This window comes from Chelonoidis abingdonii, chromosome 7 (assembly GCF_003597395.2).
Source record: "Chelonoidis abingdonii isolate Lonesome George chromosome 7, CheloAbing_2.0, whole genome shotgun sequence".
Taxonomy (NCBI): domain Eukaryota; kingdom Metazoa; phylum Chordata; order Testudines; family Testudinidae; genus Chelonoidis; species Chelonoidis abingdonii.
Genome location: NC_133775.1, coordinates 103,067,172 through 103,081,659, shown reverse-complemented (window position 1 = coordinate 103,081,659; position 14,488 = coordinate 103,067,172). Strand labels below are relative to the sequence as shown.

The 14,488-nt window shown below is 44.5% G+C and overlaps 1 protein-coding gene across 7 annotated transcripts in view; it reads left to right on the top strand.

Moving 5' to 3' along the window:
• The first annotated feature begins 1,903 nt into the window (after positions 1–1,903).
• MAPK9 (mitogen-activated protein kinase 9) overlaps positions 1,904–14,488 on the top strand; it is a 75,916-nt gene continuing 63,331 nt past the window's right edge. For 6 of the 7 annotated variants that reach the window (XR_012656314.1, XR_012656313.1, XR_012656312.1 and 3 more), the window contains exon 1: positions 1,912–2,030. The gene's annotated coding sequence lies outside the window, so the exon portion shown is untranslated. Of the gene's footprint in view, positions 2,031–14,488 lie in introns of all 7 variants that reach the window. The other variant, XM_032802375.2, reaches the window with a different exon arrangement.

Here is a 14,488-nt window from a genome sequence, read left to right as displayed (position 1 = left end):
TTTGAGGATTTCAATAACTCAGTCATGGGTTCGGGGTTGTTATAAATGTGTATGGGCAGGGTTTTGTGGCCTGCCTTGTGCAGGAGGTCAGACTAGATGATCATATTGGTCCCTTCTGACCTATGAGTCTATGAGTTCTACCGTTATCTCCCAAAACTTTATAAATATCTGCTTCAGTTACCTATGGTGAATGAAATAACCAAACACTCATTTTCTGATATAGCTGTAAAACTAATCTGAAAAGTTTTCAAAATAAATTAGTTTAAAAATGTATAGTGTGTACCTTCTAAAAGTGAAACCTACATCTGCCTTGTGAAGAGTATGTATTAAGGTTATAACAACCAAGAAGAACGCACTTTTATGTAGAAAACCATGATTAAATCGAGTCTTTCTGACTAGTGAATTAAATCAAATCCACCCTGTCTTACGCTGGACATATTTGCAAAAATTTTGCATTTCCCCTTCAATATTATGTAAACAGAGTTGTGGACTAGCACTACTGAGTTATTATAAACCTCAGGGATTGTGGTAACTAAGAGTGAAGTACTCTACTGGGTTGTCACATCATAACATTCAAGAATTACCTTAATTCAAATTTTTTCTTGTGATTTTAATGGTTCGTACGTTCTCGTCAAGAAATTATTTTTTGTATATACATACAAGACATCTTGCAGGGTTGCTTTTAAATAGAGACGTTTTGCTACTTACACAGTTTTAATGGCTTGATAGTGGTACAGTAGCTTGTAGTAGTAGTTTCTGATAAATAGTTCTTAAGCAGGGTTTGTTTTACTTTTCAAAACAGATTTTCACTTTTTTTTTTTTTTTAAAAAAAGGCATGGATGCCAATGGCATCTGTTACCAACAGAATATTTTTTTTTCTTTTTTTTGGCAGGTGGTGGGAAGGATGACATGTTTATTGAGCAGCTAGTTTTCTTGTATTGCAAAAAAGTGCATTAATTAAGGCAAGTTTACAACTAGTTTGTAAAGCACATTTAATTCAGGTGTTTAAAATTGTTTTTTAAAAATTAGTGAGGGGAGACTAGGTAGAGGTGGAAATGATGACTAAGGGTAGATTTATGTCAAGATTTTTTTTTTCCTTTTGGTCAGTAGCTGCTCTAAAAAGCAAGCAGTCTTGAGGGTGAGGTCAAGAGGGAAGAAGTGCAGAAGAGCAGGCTTGTAATGTAGATTTTGGGGGTGGGGGAGAAAGAGGCCCAAATATTCCCCTCACCTACTTTGCTTCTAATGCTCAGGCATCGCTTACAATAAATATAAAACATGGCATTCCAAACCCATGCTGCAGATCAGATAGTTATTCATAATTTTTTTTTTTTTTGAAGGGGCACAGGCTGACCCCATAAGGACCTCCTCCCCCTTTTTTGTGGTAACTAAATATGGCTGGCATGTGTTACAGAACTGGAGAGGCTCCACAGTGGCAGAGTGATCATATCCCACCACTATCTCCTAAAAACATGGATGGAAAGTGACCACAGCATCTTGTGATGCAATGAGCACCACATGGCATCCTGACAGGAGGGGATGGCATCACTCTGTGGCAACAGGAGGCTCTACCCTGACTGCACCTCATGGCAGTTTGTGGTGCAGTGTTGACCACACTGCCCTGATCATGGTGCTTTACCCTGCAATGAGGATGTCAAGCATCTCATGAGGACACTGTGGGGTGAGATGACATCACACTGACTGTAACATAAATTGATGACATCAGCACCAGGCGGCAGCGAGGTAACCGAAGCCAACCAACCCCACAACCTCCCCGCCTCTACTGCAGCAACCCCCTGCGCCTCCTCTTCCTTATGTAGTGGCTATCGGGTCCCGCCTCCGCAGGCTGATTGGCTGCGGCCGGTAGGCACTGAGCGGCGATTGGGCAGTGTGGCTGCTCGTCAGCGGGTCCGGACCTGGCGCGGCCCGTGAGGGGGCCGCGACTAGAGGCCATTGTGGCGAGGGAGGCCTTGGGAGGCGGAGGAGCGAAGCCGCTGCCGCGGGACCCACGCGCCGAGCCTCAAGAGCAGACGGTGAGGGAGGGAAGAAGGAGAGGGCAGCGGGAAGGGAAAAAGGGGAAACTGCGGCCGGGCGGTTTCTGTCGCCGGGCGGAAGAGGGGGGAGGGGCGGGTCTCCAGGCCTTGGGGCCAGTTATATGGGGACTTGAGCCCGAGACCCTCGCCCGCGTCCGGCTGGCTGAGCCCGCTCCCCTTAGCGCGGAGCTGTCCCCGAAACTTTCCCTGTTGTCCCGCCTTGCCCGGCGGGCTGTCGCTGGGGCTCGGCTCGAGGCGGTGCCCCTGGAGCTGCCCCGCGGAGGGCCGGGGCTGTGTTTTCGCCAGACGGCCTCCCCCGCCCCGCGGTGCCGCAGTCTGTCAGAGCCCGGGCCCGCCGGCCGCGAGCTCCTGCCCTCGGTTCGCATCCTCTGTCCTGCTGCAGGCGGCCGCAGAAGCCGTCTCAGCTGGATGCCCGCCGGCCTTGGGGGTGCTCAGCCTCGTGCCCCCCCCCGGGGGGGGCGTTAGTAACTAGACTACAGGGTGCGGGGAAGGAATCCCCCCCGGACCTCCACGAGTGTAATAAACTCTATGGGAAATTCATTGTTAATAGGCTTCCCTGCAGAACCCGAGCAGTGACAGGTCGGGTACTTAAGGACTGTTCCCTGCACTGAGATGTTGGTCTAGTTGTCTTGCATGGGCCCCCTGTTTTAAAAGGAGCACGTCTTCTCGGGGCAACTGGTATATTATTGGCAGGGCGCCAGTCTGCGTTTCTGGAACATTAACTCGGTGTAAAAGCCCTTTGCATCTTGAGCAGCATACATTGACTATGAATGATCTGGTGTCATCCTAAATAATCAATTGGCAGTGTTACTCAAAGTGTAAAAATGTGATTAAAATTGACCTATCAACATGACTTCAGCTTTCTGTTTGCTGAACCAGAATAATTTCACAACCGAAAAAGGTGGTGGTTTTTTTTTTTTTAAAAGATGCTCTCTTTAAATCTGTTAAATCACTATGTGGCAGTGTAATCTGGTTTAGAGAAACAGCCCTGGGAAGCTGAGGTCCACCCTGTTATCACTGGGTGTACTGCTGAAATGTGCTTTAGAGGTAGTTGTTGACTAGCCTTTTGCTTGGAGAATGAGTACAGCCATTGCAGCAGTCTAGAACAGAGGTGGGCAAACTACAGCCGTGGGACCGTCCGTTCCAGCTCCTGAGCTTCTGCTCCAGGAGGCTAGTCCCTGGCCCCTCCTCTGCTGTTCCCCTTCTCCCACAGCCTCAGCTCACTTTGCTGCCGGCACAATGCTCTGTGCGGCGGGGCTGCGAGCTCCTGGGACAGCGCAGCTTCAGAGCTGGGGCCTGACCTGGTGCTATGAGCTGAGTGGTGGTGTCACTGGCTCCCGCCTCCAGGCAGTGCAGCTGCCTATCTTGGCGCTCTGGGTGGCGCAGCTGCAGCGCTGCCAGCCACCGGTGGTCCAGGCAGCACGGTAACGGGGCAGGGAGCAGGGGGAGTTGGATGGAGGGCAGAGGAGTTTGGAGTGGTGCTCGGAGGTAAGGGTGTGGATAGAGGTTGTGGTGGTCGGGGGGGAGAACAGGGGGGTTGAATGGGGCAGGAGTCCTCTGGGGGCAGTCAGGAAGGAGAGGGGGTGTTAGATGGGGTGGTGGGGATTCCGGGAGCTGTTAAGGGATAGGGAACAGGGAGGAGTTGGATGGGGCAGGAGTCCCAGGGGGGGCTGTCAGGGGACGAGAAGCAGGAAGGGTCGGATTGGGGGCAGGGCTGGGCCACGTCTGGCTGTTTGGGGAGGCATAGTCTCTGCTAACCGTCCCTCCATGCAATTTTGGAAATGTGATGTAGCCCTCAGGCCAAAAAGTTTGCCTGCCCCTGGTCTAGAAGTTTTAGTTGCCAAATGTCTAATCTGAAGGTATTTTGAATCTTTAGGAGTGTATACTATTTCATTCTAACTGCTTGACAATTATTGGTTTCTTGTATTTTATGTATGTTACGTCTGTTTTGTTAGTTGTCATAACTACTACATTTCAGTAGTAGTTCAGCTGAATAGATTTCAACACTAGAAGGGATAATTATAATCATCTAGTCTGGTCTGACCTATTGCTATACAATATATACCAGCTGTGACAGAACTTTACCTTTAGAACTAAGATGCTGTCTCAACTTACTGCTTTTCAATTCACTGTCAAGTTTATTAGGTTAAAAACTGATTATCCCCAAAAGTCTAACATTCTAGAGTGTTCAGAGTCACGAATGGGGCCAAGAGTGAGTCTGCAGCCGGGCTGGGAGCGGGCCTGTGGCTGGTGTGCCAGGAGCAGAACTGCGGCTAGGAGTGGGGCTGGAACTACAGCCAGGAGCAGGGGGCCACAGGTGGGAGAAAGGCTGGGGAGGAGTGGGGGCTGAAGCTGGGGCAGCATCTTGGAACAGAGCCACAGGCAGAACTGGAACTGGGGGGCTGAGATTGGGAATGGAACCAGAGCCATGGCTGGGAGCTGGTGTCTGGGCCTGGGCTGGAGTAGAGTGGGGGGAAGAGCAGATTGGGGACCACTGACCTACCAGTAAGGTACACACTAGGTTTAAGTGCATTTATGTTACAAAAAATGATACTTAAAAACCAAAAAATGATCCTGAAACTTTCCATATTTTGTTTCTGTGACTTCATCTTTTCATTTTATAAACTTACAAATTATATCTAACTACCAGTATTAGAATCTCAACCTGGGATTTAAAAATCAAGTTATGCTCCTTGAGATTCTTTGCCCTTCACTGCCAGCAATAAAGATTCTTCTACAAAATTGATGTTTATATTTTTGTTGAAGTGCCTTTCTCCAGACCTGTATTTAGAGTGAAATACTAACAGTAGTAACTTGGTATGTCTATGAAATAAGCAGATGTGACTTTGAAGATATACAGAGAATGGATCTGTTTAGTAAGAACATGCCACTTTTGAATAGTCACTCTCCTGACTGCAATTACACTTTAAATAGTGCATGTAAGCTAAAATGTATTCACAAGTTTACTGCATCTGACATGCTGTATTAGCCTTGTGTTTCTGGAACTTTTCTCGTGGTTGCGACTAGTTGGAGAACAAAATAACTTTCAGATTGGACCACCCAGTGAATGTAAGCTGCTTTTTTATGCACCATGTGCATATTTATTACTTTTGTATAATCCTTTTAAATTGATAGTACATAATATTGATTCAGGAGATGTCAGTTTGTGAAGATATTGGTGAGATTATCATCACTGTCCATCTTTCATAGCATGAATACCTTAGATTTCTGTTTCTATATTGATCATAATTGTTTCACTAAATAATATGAGAACACCAGTAACTGAAAACGTCTGTTTTTTTAAATTGAATGTGATGCTAAATTCCAGTGGAGTCCTTGACTTTCCATACCAGTGTTGGGCCTACTGATACGGGTTCTACAGTCAGGATATATGGAATATGCTTTGCATACCCATGACGTACATGATAGGTCAAATAAACTATTGTCAGTTAAGAGACTGGTACTTGAGAGTCAAGAAATCGAGCTGACTGACAAAGTTGGTGATCTCGAATCCTAATCAAAGCGGTTTCCAACAGTCTGGAGTTCAGAAAGCGTTTATCCTGGCTTCTAAATCAGCTTAATTTTAGGATAGTTTTATACAGTCAAATTCTGTCAAAATGCCTTTTGAGCTCGTAGCTTCCTCCTTCCTTTAATGCTTCATCTTTAATGCTATCAGGAAAAAAAGTGTTCTTAACTCAAGTTAGCTAGCTCAAGGTAAAACCCTGGTAAAGGCAAGGCAATTTGTATTCTTCACATGAGTTAGCAGGTTCAGTTGAAGCCTGTGGGCAAGCCCAGTCTCTGACTTCACCTACTGATTTGTATGAAAAGTACAAACTACCTTTTCTCTACTAGAAATTTACCTCTAGTTATCAATACACCTTTTACTCCTGGGGGAATTCTATGCCACTGTGCAGTGCAGAATTCTGCAGAAATTAACATGTGCGCAGAATTTCCTTCCCCCCACAGAAATGGGCTGCAGTGCTGCTAGCTGCCACTAGGGGCCACTGGACCCATTAGAGCTCAGCTCACACATAGAAGTCACTTCTGGGGGGAGGGAGAAGGGAGCTAGAGGGTTCCTGGCAGCTGCAATTCCCAGCATGCCCTGAGGGAAGGAGAGGGTGGTGCATCAGGCTGTTTCTCTCTCTGGATCCCTAGGCTCTTGGTGGAGGGGAAGGCAGGTGTCTGGGCTGTGGGGGGCCATGGCTGGACTCTGGGGGGGAGTGGGTGCAGGTATCTGGGCAAGGGGGCATTGTGGCTGGGCTCTGAGGGGAAGAGGTGCAGGTATCTGGGGAAGGGGGCTGTGGCTGGGCTCTGAGGGGGAGAGGGTGCAGTTGTCTGAGCTGCGGGGGGCCCCGCTGCTGGGATCTGAGGGGGAGGGTGTGTGGATATTGGGGCTGGAGGGGCCCCATGGCTGGGCTCTGGAGGGGAAAGGAGGGGATGCAGGTATCTGGGCAAGGGGGACCTGTGGCTGGGCTCTAGAGGGGAGAGAGTGCGGGTATTTGGGCTAGGGGGACCCCATGGCTGGGCTTTGAGGGGGAGGAGGTTTGGATGTATTGGCTAGGGGGGCCATGGTTGGGATCTGAGGGGTAGGGGTTGTGGGTGTCTGACCCCCTGGCTGGGATTGGGGGGAGTGGGAGCAGAGAAACAGGAACTGGGTTGTCATAGGGGTTTCTTTAACTCTCTACTCCTGGGCGAATTTGTGTGTGTATCTGTATATTTACAGACAAACTTGTTGACAGGTATCTTGAAATAATTTTGCAGAATTTTAAAATGTTGTTTGCAGGATTTTTAACTTTTTGGTGCAGAATGCCCCCAGGAGTAAGGACCTTTTTTTTTCCTCATGAAGATTAGGCCTAAGGAGGGTCTGGCTCCTAATAGCTGCAAACTCTGGCCCCTTTCACTAGGGGTTCTTTGCATCACTCCATTCCCTGCACAAGCTCCCTGTCTGCCCCTATCCTGTCCCCCTCTATTTCAGGGACTCCCTGCACCCCTTCTAGCCTCTCCCTCCTATCAGGGACTTTTTGCACACATACCCCTTACTGCTTCCCCCTATGGAGCTGTTGTGCCCCATATTCCTCCTACTCCCATACTTGGGTCTGCCTGCCAAGATCTCAGCGTGCCTCCCTTCTCCCCTCTCCCCCCAGGGCTCTGTATGATCCCTGTGTTCCTGCCCATTATTGTCTCCCATTTCCCTCTCCACCATATGCTAGGGGCTTTGTGTGCCCTCTATTTCTCCCTTTCCTTCAGTGCCAGGTCCTTCATTCTCCTCTCCCATGTAAGGAGCTCTGTGTGCTCTCCCTGTTTGCACCTTCTCCTCTACCAGTATTGTTTCTTTCTATCTGGGGGATAAGTCATTCAGGGGGTCAGCATTTTAAAATCTATTGGGACAGAGCTAAAATGAATGATGTTATGCTGGAAGATTTTTATGGCTGTCATCAGCTGGGTTCTTTAATCTGTAGACAATAGCTGAAGCTAATTGGTCTGCTAATCAGATGCCAGGGGCTCAGTGTATCCTCTAGTGAAATTGATCAGATGCTGCATTCAAAAGTTATCACATCACAGACAGACAAATGAAAATATCAAAACCAGCAAAAATTGTGTACTCTGGGTTTCAATATATTTATCACATTTATGTAGCAATATGACTGGCTCAGAGTGTAACTTTTTACTTCATGGAAACTGCGATATTTCCTGTGATGGAGAAGAAATTTCGCAATGATTTCAACTGGAAAAGCACTCTACTTTTGCTGGTTTTATATAAATGTATTCTTTTCTATACTTTTTTGTTTATAGAGAAAATATAAACAGTAGAATTAACAATTGAAACCAAAAACTCCATATATACACAAACATTTAAAATATGTGATGAAACATTCCCAAAACAATGCTTAAAAGTGAGTGCTTTTCTATTAAAACCAAAAGGAAAGTGATTATCTTCATTATCTATTCTGTCAGACTTAGTGAATTAAGTATTTTAACATTTTTAAAATGTTAAATACAATGTAAATTTTTTAAAAAGGCCATTTCCAGTGGCTTTAAGTCTTGAAAAGATTGCTGAATTTTTCCTTTAATATAGTTATTTGTCTTTATTTCAACAAATTATACTATTTAGGTTGCAGTGTCCAACGCTTAGAAAATGCCAAATTTATGGTGGTCCATATAACTGTAATTTTATCTCCAGGTGCATCCAGCCTGTTCACTGAATGAGAGGAAGGTTCTGTGGAAAAAATAGTGTGTAATAATGTAATTAAAGATCATAATGCATATCCACAAGGGAGCTGAATTAAGGTTTTATGGCAACTGTAAATCTAGCATTTTTTAACTTTCACAGTGCTTGAAACTTTGCAACTTAAATAATGTTCTTTTAACACTTTTTGTATGCAATTTCCTAGATGTGTTTTCTTAAAGAGAGATATAAAACCAATGTTTTAATATGTACCGTTATAACAACCTCCTCATCATGTATCAGGATCAGGGTTTAAACCCTCAGCACCACAACACAGGCTCGTATCACTTGAGCTATGGGACTGTAGTTACATTGTAGTGGGGGAATGGGCAGTTGGTACCATGTACTGGGTCTAGGAATGGTCAGGCTCCCTTTTTGCCCCAGCTCATTCCTTATATAGACACTGGGTCAGGGGGAGGAAAGGATTGTTGAAGACGGTCAGTTTCCAGATATTCCCTGCACAGTGGTGGTGGCAGCACTGATAGAAAGAACAGGCTCTTTAGGGTGGTCAGAAGCCAAAAATTTCTGAGGCGCACAAGAAGGGAAGTGATCATTTTAAACATATTGCAGTTCAGCTAAAGCTAAATGTCATGTGACTGCTCAAAGAAAAGGCATGTCTGTAGCCTGAGGGGTTTCTCCTTATTGAGTATCAAAGACCTGTTGCAAACAATGGAAATGTTAATAATACTTGAATAAAATGTGTTAATTATCCTTTATAACGGAGAGTGTTAGGCAACCTAAATATAAGGGGGTCTGTCAGCTCCTCCTCTAATAGAAATAATGAAATTTAAACTTGTTTAGAGTCTAATATGATCAGAAAGACAGCTGCTGACAAATGTATCTGATCTACTTTGACTTTCCTTCAGGACAACAGGTCATGGCAGTAAGGGGGTATGTGTGGAAGAAGGGTGTTTTGAATCTCTCCCCCCCCCCCCCAGTAATGTGGGTTTGTTTACTCAAAAGAAAGTAGATTCAGTCTTGTCACCCACTTAATGTTTTTCTCTTCAGTGTTAACATGGAAATTGTGAACAGGAAGAAATGATGATTAAGCGGGCAGTGTTCTCTGTTACTGGCTATGTGTAAAATTCCATCCTTATCCCTTTTATCCACATCACCAAACTCAAATGTTCTTAAAAATTCATCCTCACAATAACTGAACTTGTGCCATTACATTGGTTCCTGTTATTATTTAGTATCCTCTTTTAAATTTAATTTCTGACAATTTGAAGACTAATGCTATAATAGATTAAAACATTCAGCAGTCCTGTGGATTCCTCAGGAAGTTTCCCAGTATGTTTTGTTCTTGCTGAAAGTACTTTGAGCCCCAAAACTGTACCAAGTACTTATAGATGTTTGCATGGTTATATGTGACACTTTGTGTTGATGATTTATCTAACTTCTGGACACAATGGATTGTCAGGTTTTGAAACTTGTGTAGCATTTACTATTTACCTTTTTTGTAATTTGGCATCACTTTTCCGCAGCAGGCAGGGGATTGTCAGTAGCTGGGAAAGGAATGTGAACAAGATGGTGTCTTTTTGTCCTGTGTGACAGTCTTGCTTCTGCTTTTAAAATAAATGTAAAATCTCAAGTATTTTCATGGAGAATACAGTAAACCTGGTCAGTATTATACATAATATTAGGACAAATACACCTGTATTCACACAAATTAAATCAGTATCTGAAAAAAACATAACAAAATGTTTTCACTGTCTCTTATGTTTAAGTGATTTTTGTTGTTTCTGAAAGGTGCCAGAATAATGAAAATGTCATCCAAAAGCTGATCATAGATGAGGCTTTTAATTAAAAAAACAAAACTAAACAGTAACTTTTTTCATTGTCTGACCAACATCATTGCTTATTGAGAGATTGTCTAATGACACTTCCTTCCCATTCAGGATCCTGTGGGTCACCTCTGTTCCCATTTCAAATTGTCTTATATCGCTATGGTAACTGCAGCAATTAGTTCACTAATACTAATTTTCCATGTATGTTTGTTAACTGTCTTCAACTGCTACATAGTATTGGAAACGTGTATGAGAACTATCACCAATCTGTTTTTTGCAGGCTACCAGCAAAGAATTATGTGAATCACTGTTAAGGATATGTTGTGTTGATTAGAAATTACATTGCTAATTCTTTGCCTCTCTTCCTTCTTTGTATGAGGCAAAGAGGTGACTGGTTGATTTAACTATTGCAATCCTGCCAGTTAAGAATGAACTGTTCTTGGATGGTGGGTAGAAAGGAGACTGGAGTTTTACTGATTGTACCTGCACTTATACAGGTGTCTGCTGTTTATATCTGTAGTAACAGGCAAATAAATATGTCATCGATAGACTAGAAATAATTGGTCATCGAAAACAGAACTGGATGTGTTAAAACATGAGGATGTGACTCTTCAAAAGACTTCTTTGTTGCAGATTTATGTGAAAATTTGTGGCTTTAGAAAAAACAAATGTTCAAAACCAACTGGTAATTCTTTTAGCTATATACCTGTGCCATTGAACAGAATTTCTTAAAATGTTCAAAAATGTCCGAAAGAAAATAGCCTTCTGAATGTATCACATCAGTCTTTATCTCATCAGTTTAGTAAATGAAACAGCCAAGACAATAGGTAACATGAGTTTAGAGAGCACTTTTTTGACAAACTACCTTTAGAATGTTGTTAGTTAGCAGGCACAGAAAGCAGTCCTTGAGACTGCTGCTTTGAAGTAGTGAACGTTGCACAGGCCTGTTCTATTCTTAAAAGTTGGGTCAACATAACTATGTTGGTCAGGAGTGTGTGTTTTCACATGCCTGACTGACACATCTATGCTGACCCTAACTTCCAGTGTAGATGCAGCTAGGGTTGATGGAAGCATGCTTCTGTTGACAAAGCTACCGTTGCTCAAGGAGATGGTGTTCCTACACTGTTGGAAAAACTTCTGTTAGTGTAGGCTGCATCTACATACACCATTATGCTGACATAGCTATGTCAGTGTAGCAATGCCAGCATAGTCATAATGTAGAAATAGTCTGTATAATATATTTACATCTTATTATAGACTGTCATGGATGTTGTATGAACCAAATTTGAAATGGCTGGTGAGGTACTGTCTGGTAAATATTTTTTATTGTTTAGAAACTATTTTTGTGAAAATTTTCTCTTTATTTTTAATCTGGTATGTTTTGGCTGTCTTCCTTTGTAACTTGATTAATTTAATATTGGTACTTGAAATTTGTTGTACTTCACATGTGGGACTTCTTTCCATGATTTATATGGTTATAGGTTTATTTCTAGTTTAGCTCTTGGAATTTCTCGATATTTTATTCCCAACTGAACATGCATGGAATTTTTCCTTTGTAGAAAGATGAGTGAAAGGAGTAGGAGATCTTAGTCTTTTTTTGAAGGAAACTCCAGGATTTGTAGATCTACATAATGTGACTTTTCAATAGCTCATTGGCCATAGTAAAGTTTTTATTAGGACATTAAGTATCTGCAGTCATGAATCTTGCAAAAAGTAGGGCCTTGTGGTATTGATCACAGTCAAAGAACCAAACCTGAAAAGCCAAAAGTTGTTTGTTTTTTTTCCCCTTCAAATTTTATCTTAAAGGAAATCCCATCCTCCAAAGCACTTGCAACCCCTCCCAGCTTGGTACTGTCTGCAAACTCTATAAGTGTACTCTCTATGCCATTATCTAAATCATTAATGAAGATATTGACCAGAACCGGACCGAGAACTGATCCCCATGGGACCCCTCCCCTTCCAGCATGACGGGGAACCACCGATAACTACTCTCTGGGAACACTTTTCCAACCAGATATGCACCCATCCTATAGTAGTTCTATCTAGGTTGTATTTTCCTAGTTTATGAGAAGGTCATACGAGACAGTATCAAAAACCTTACTAAAGTTAAGATACACATCTACTGTTATTGCTCTGATCATCTCATCCCTTCTCTTGAGTCCCTTTATTGGCTCTGTGCTTCTTTCTGCGTAAATTTCAAACTCCTTGCACACACTTAGTTTTATGTCTTTTTGAAATTCTGTTTCTGCCTGATATCATGGCAGGGCCACCCGGGGGGGCGGGGTAAGTGGGCCAATTTGCCCCAGGTCCTGGGCTCAGCAGGGGCCCTCAAGAGAATGGGTGAGGCTCCCAGCCCGGCCCTGGCTCGACCCCACCTCCGCTCCTCTCCCGGAGCCTCAGCGCGTCCAGGAGCATCCCTGAACAGCTGTGCAGCATGCCTCTGGCGGGGCCTGAGTTCCGCTCCATTCAGAGCCACGTGGTAAGGGGGCGGGGCTGCGTGCTCAGGCCTCATCAGAGCCATGCTGCAGCTGTTCAGGGAAGCTCCTGGATACGACGCGCTGAGGCTCCGGGTGAAGGGGGAGCCGGGGGTAAGGTGCCAGGGGGGTTGGATAAGGGCAGGGGGTTCCGGGGACAGGGAGGAGGCAGAGGTGCGGGGGCGGTCATGGGACAGGGAATGGGGGGGTTTGGATCATGGGCATTCTGGGGGTCTGTCAGGACTCAGTGGGGGGTGGATAGGGGTTGGGGCAGGCAGGGGACAGGGAGCAGGATGGGGTCCTGGGGTGGTGGAAGTGGGGTCTCTGGGGTACGGTGAGGGGGCAAGGAGCAGGATGAGTTGGGGATTCTGACGGGGGCAGGCAGTTGTGGGGCAGGAAGTAGATGAGGTCAGATAGGGGGCAGGGCCAGGCTGTTTGAGAGGCACAGCCTTCCCTACCCTAAAGCTCATTCAGCAGTTTGAGGCTTGCAGAAGAGCCAAGCTGTTAGCTTTTCCATTAGGGGTACCATCCCTTTCACTTCTCAAATGCCAAATTATAGTCTATATTTAATTCAGTGCCACAGGAAGATTCATGTCAGGGGAGAGTAGCTTCATTTAAAATTAGCCACTGGGGGAGGGATCACATGGAAAAGAGAACTATCCTACACCACCTACCTCCTTCCCAACCCTACCAAGGGAGACCCCCCCTCCCGCATTCCTGAGGGCTCAAAGGAGTTAATTCAGTGGTTCTCAAACTTTTGTCCTGGTGACCCCTTTTACATAGCAAACCTCTGAGTGCGACTCCCCTCCCGTTATAAAATAAAAACACTTTTTTATATATTTAACACTATATAAATGCTGAAAGCAAAGCGGGGTTTGAGGTGGAGGCTGACAGGCTCATGACCCCCAGTAATAACCTTGTGAACCTTGAGGGGTCCTGACCCACAGTTTGAGAACCCCAGGTAATTTAATTTTAGCTCCTGTGTCCATTCACATGCATGTGCTATTTGGAGCATTGTCAGTTTTCACAACATAGGCTCATCCCAGATTCTTAGAACAGCTCAAATGCTCCAGTTCGTGGAGTATGTACAAAAGTAAACTAAAGACAAACCCACAGTAACCTTCTCCAGTTTGTGAGGGACCCCATGGAGCCAGTCTCTAGGAAACAGATAAATGCATGGAGGTTAAGGCTATTAGCCAGGATGGGTAGGGAATGGTGTCCCTAGCCTGTTTGTCAGAGGGTGGAGATGGATGGCAGGAGAGAGATCACTTGCTCGTTACCTGTTAGGTTCACTCCCTCTGGGACACTTGGCATTGGCCATTGTCAGCAGACAGGATACTGGACTGGATGGACCTTTGGTTTGACCCAGTATGGCTGTTCTTATGTTCTAACCTGAATGAACCCAAAGTTATGGAGACAGATATGAGTCAAGAAAGGCAACAGAGTATCAGTATCAGTATCTGGAAAAATCTCTGACTGGATGGGCTCAGGCGTTTAGTCACAAGCTGAGGTGGTTCAAAAGTTTTGGATTTTTTTTAAGCAGATTTTTTTTTTGTTCCTTTAAACAATCAAACACAACAAGCAGCAAATATTTGTCCACACGCTTCTGAAACCCCTAACCATATTCAGGTTTTGGCAGACTAATTTCAGCTTTTCAATTAAAAAAAACCACAACAAATTTTGAAGGAAAGCAGACATTGTCCGTGATTTTTTTTTCCTGCTTTTTAAAAACCCCTAGTTTTCGATCCAAAAAAAGTTTTGATGGAAAATATTTGTCCAACCCTTTTAATGAGCTTTAGTGCTTTTTAGCACTAGCTGATTCTGAGAACCAGTGACACCTTGTAAAGAAGTTTTCTCAAAACTGGGTTTGTGGCAAGATGCGGAAGGTTTATTTTTCCCAGGACCACCCATGGGGGGGAGCAAGTGGAGCAGTTTGCCTGGGCCCCGAAG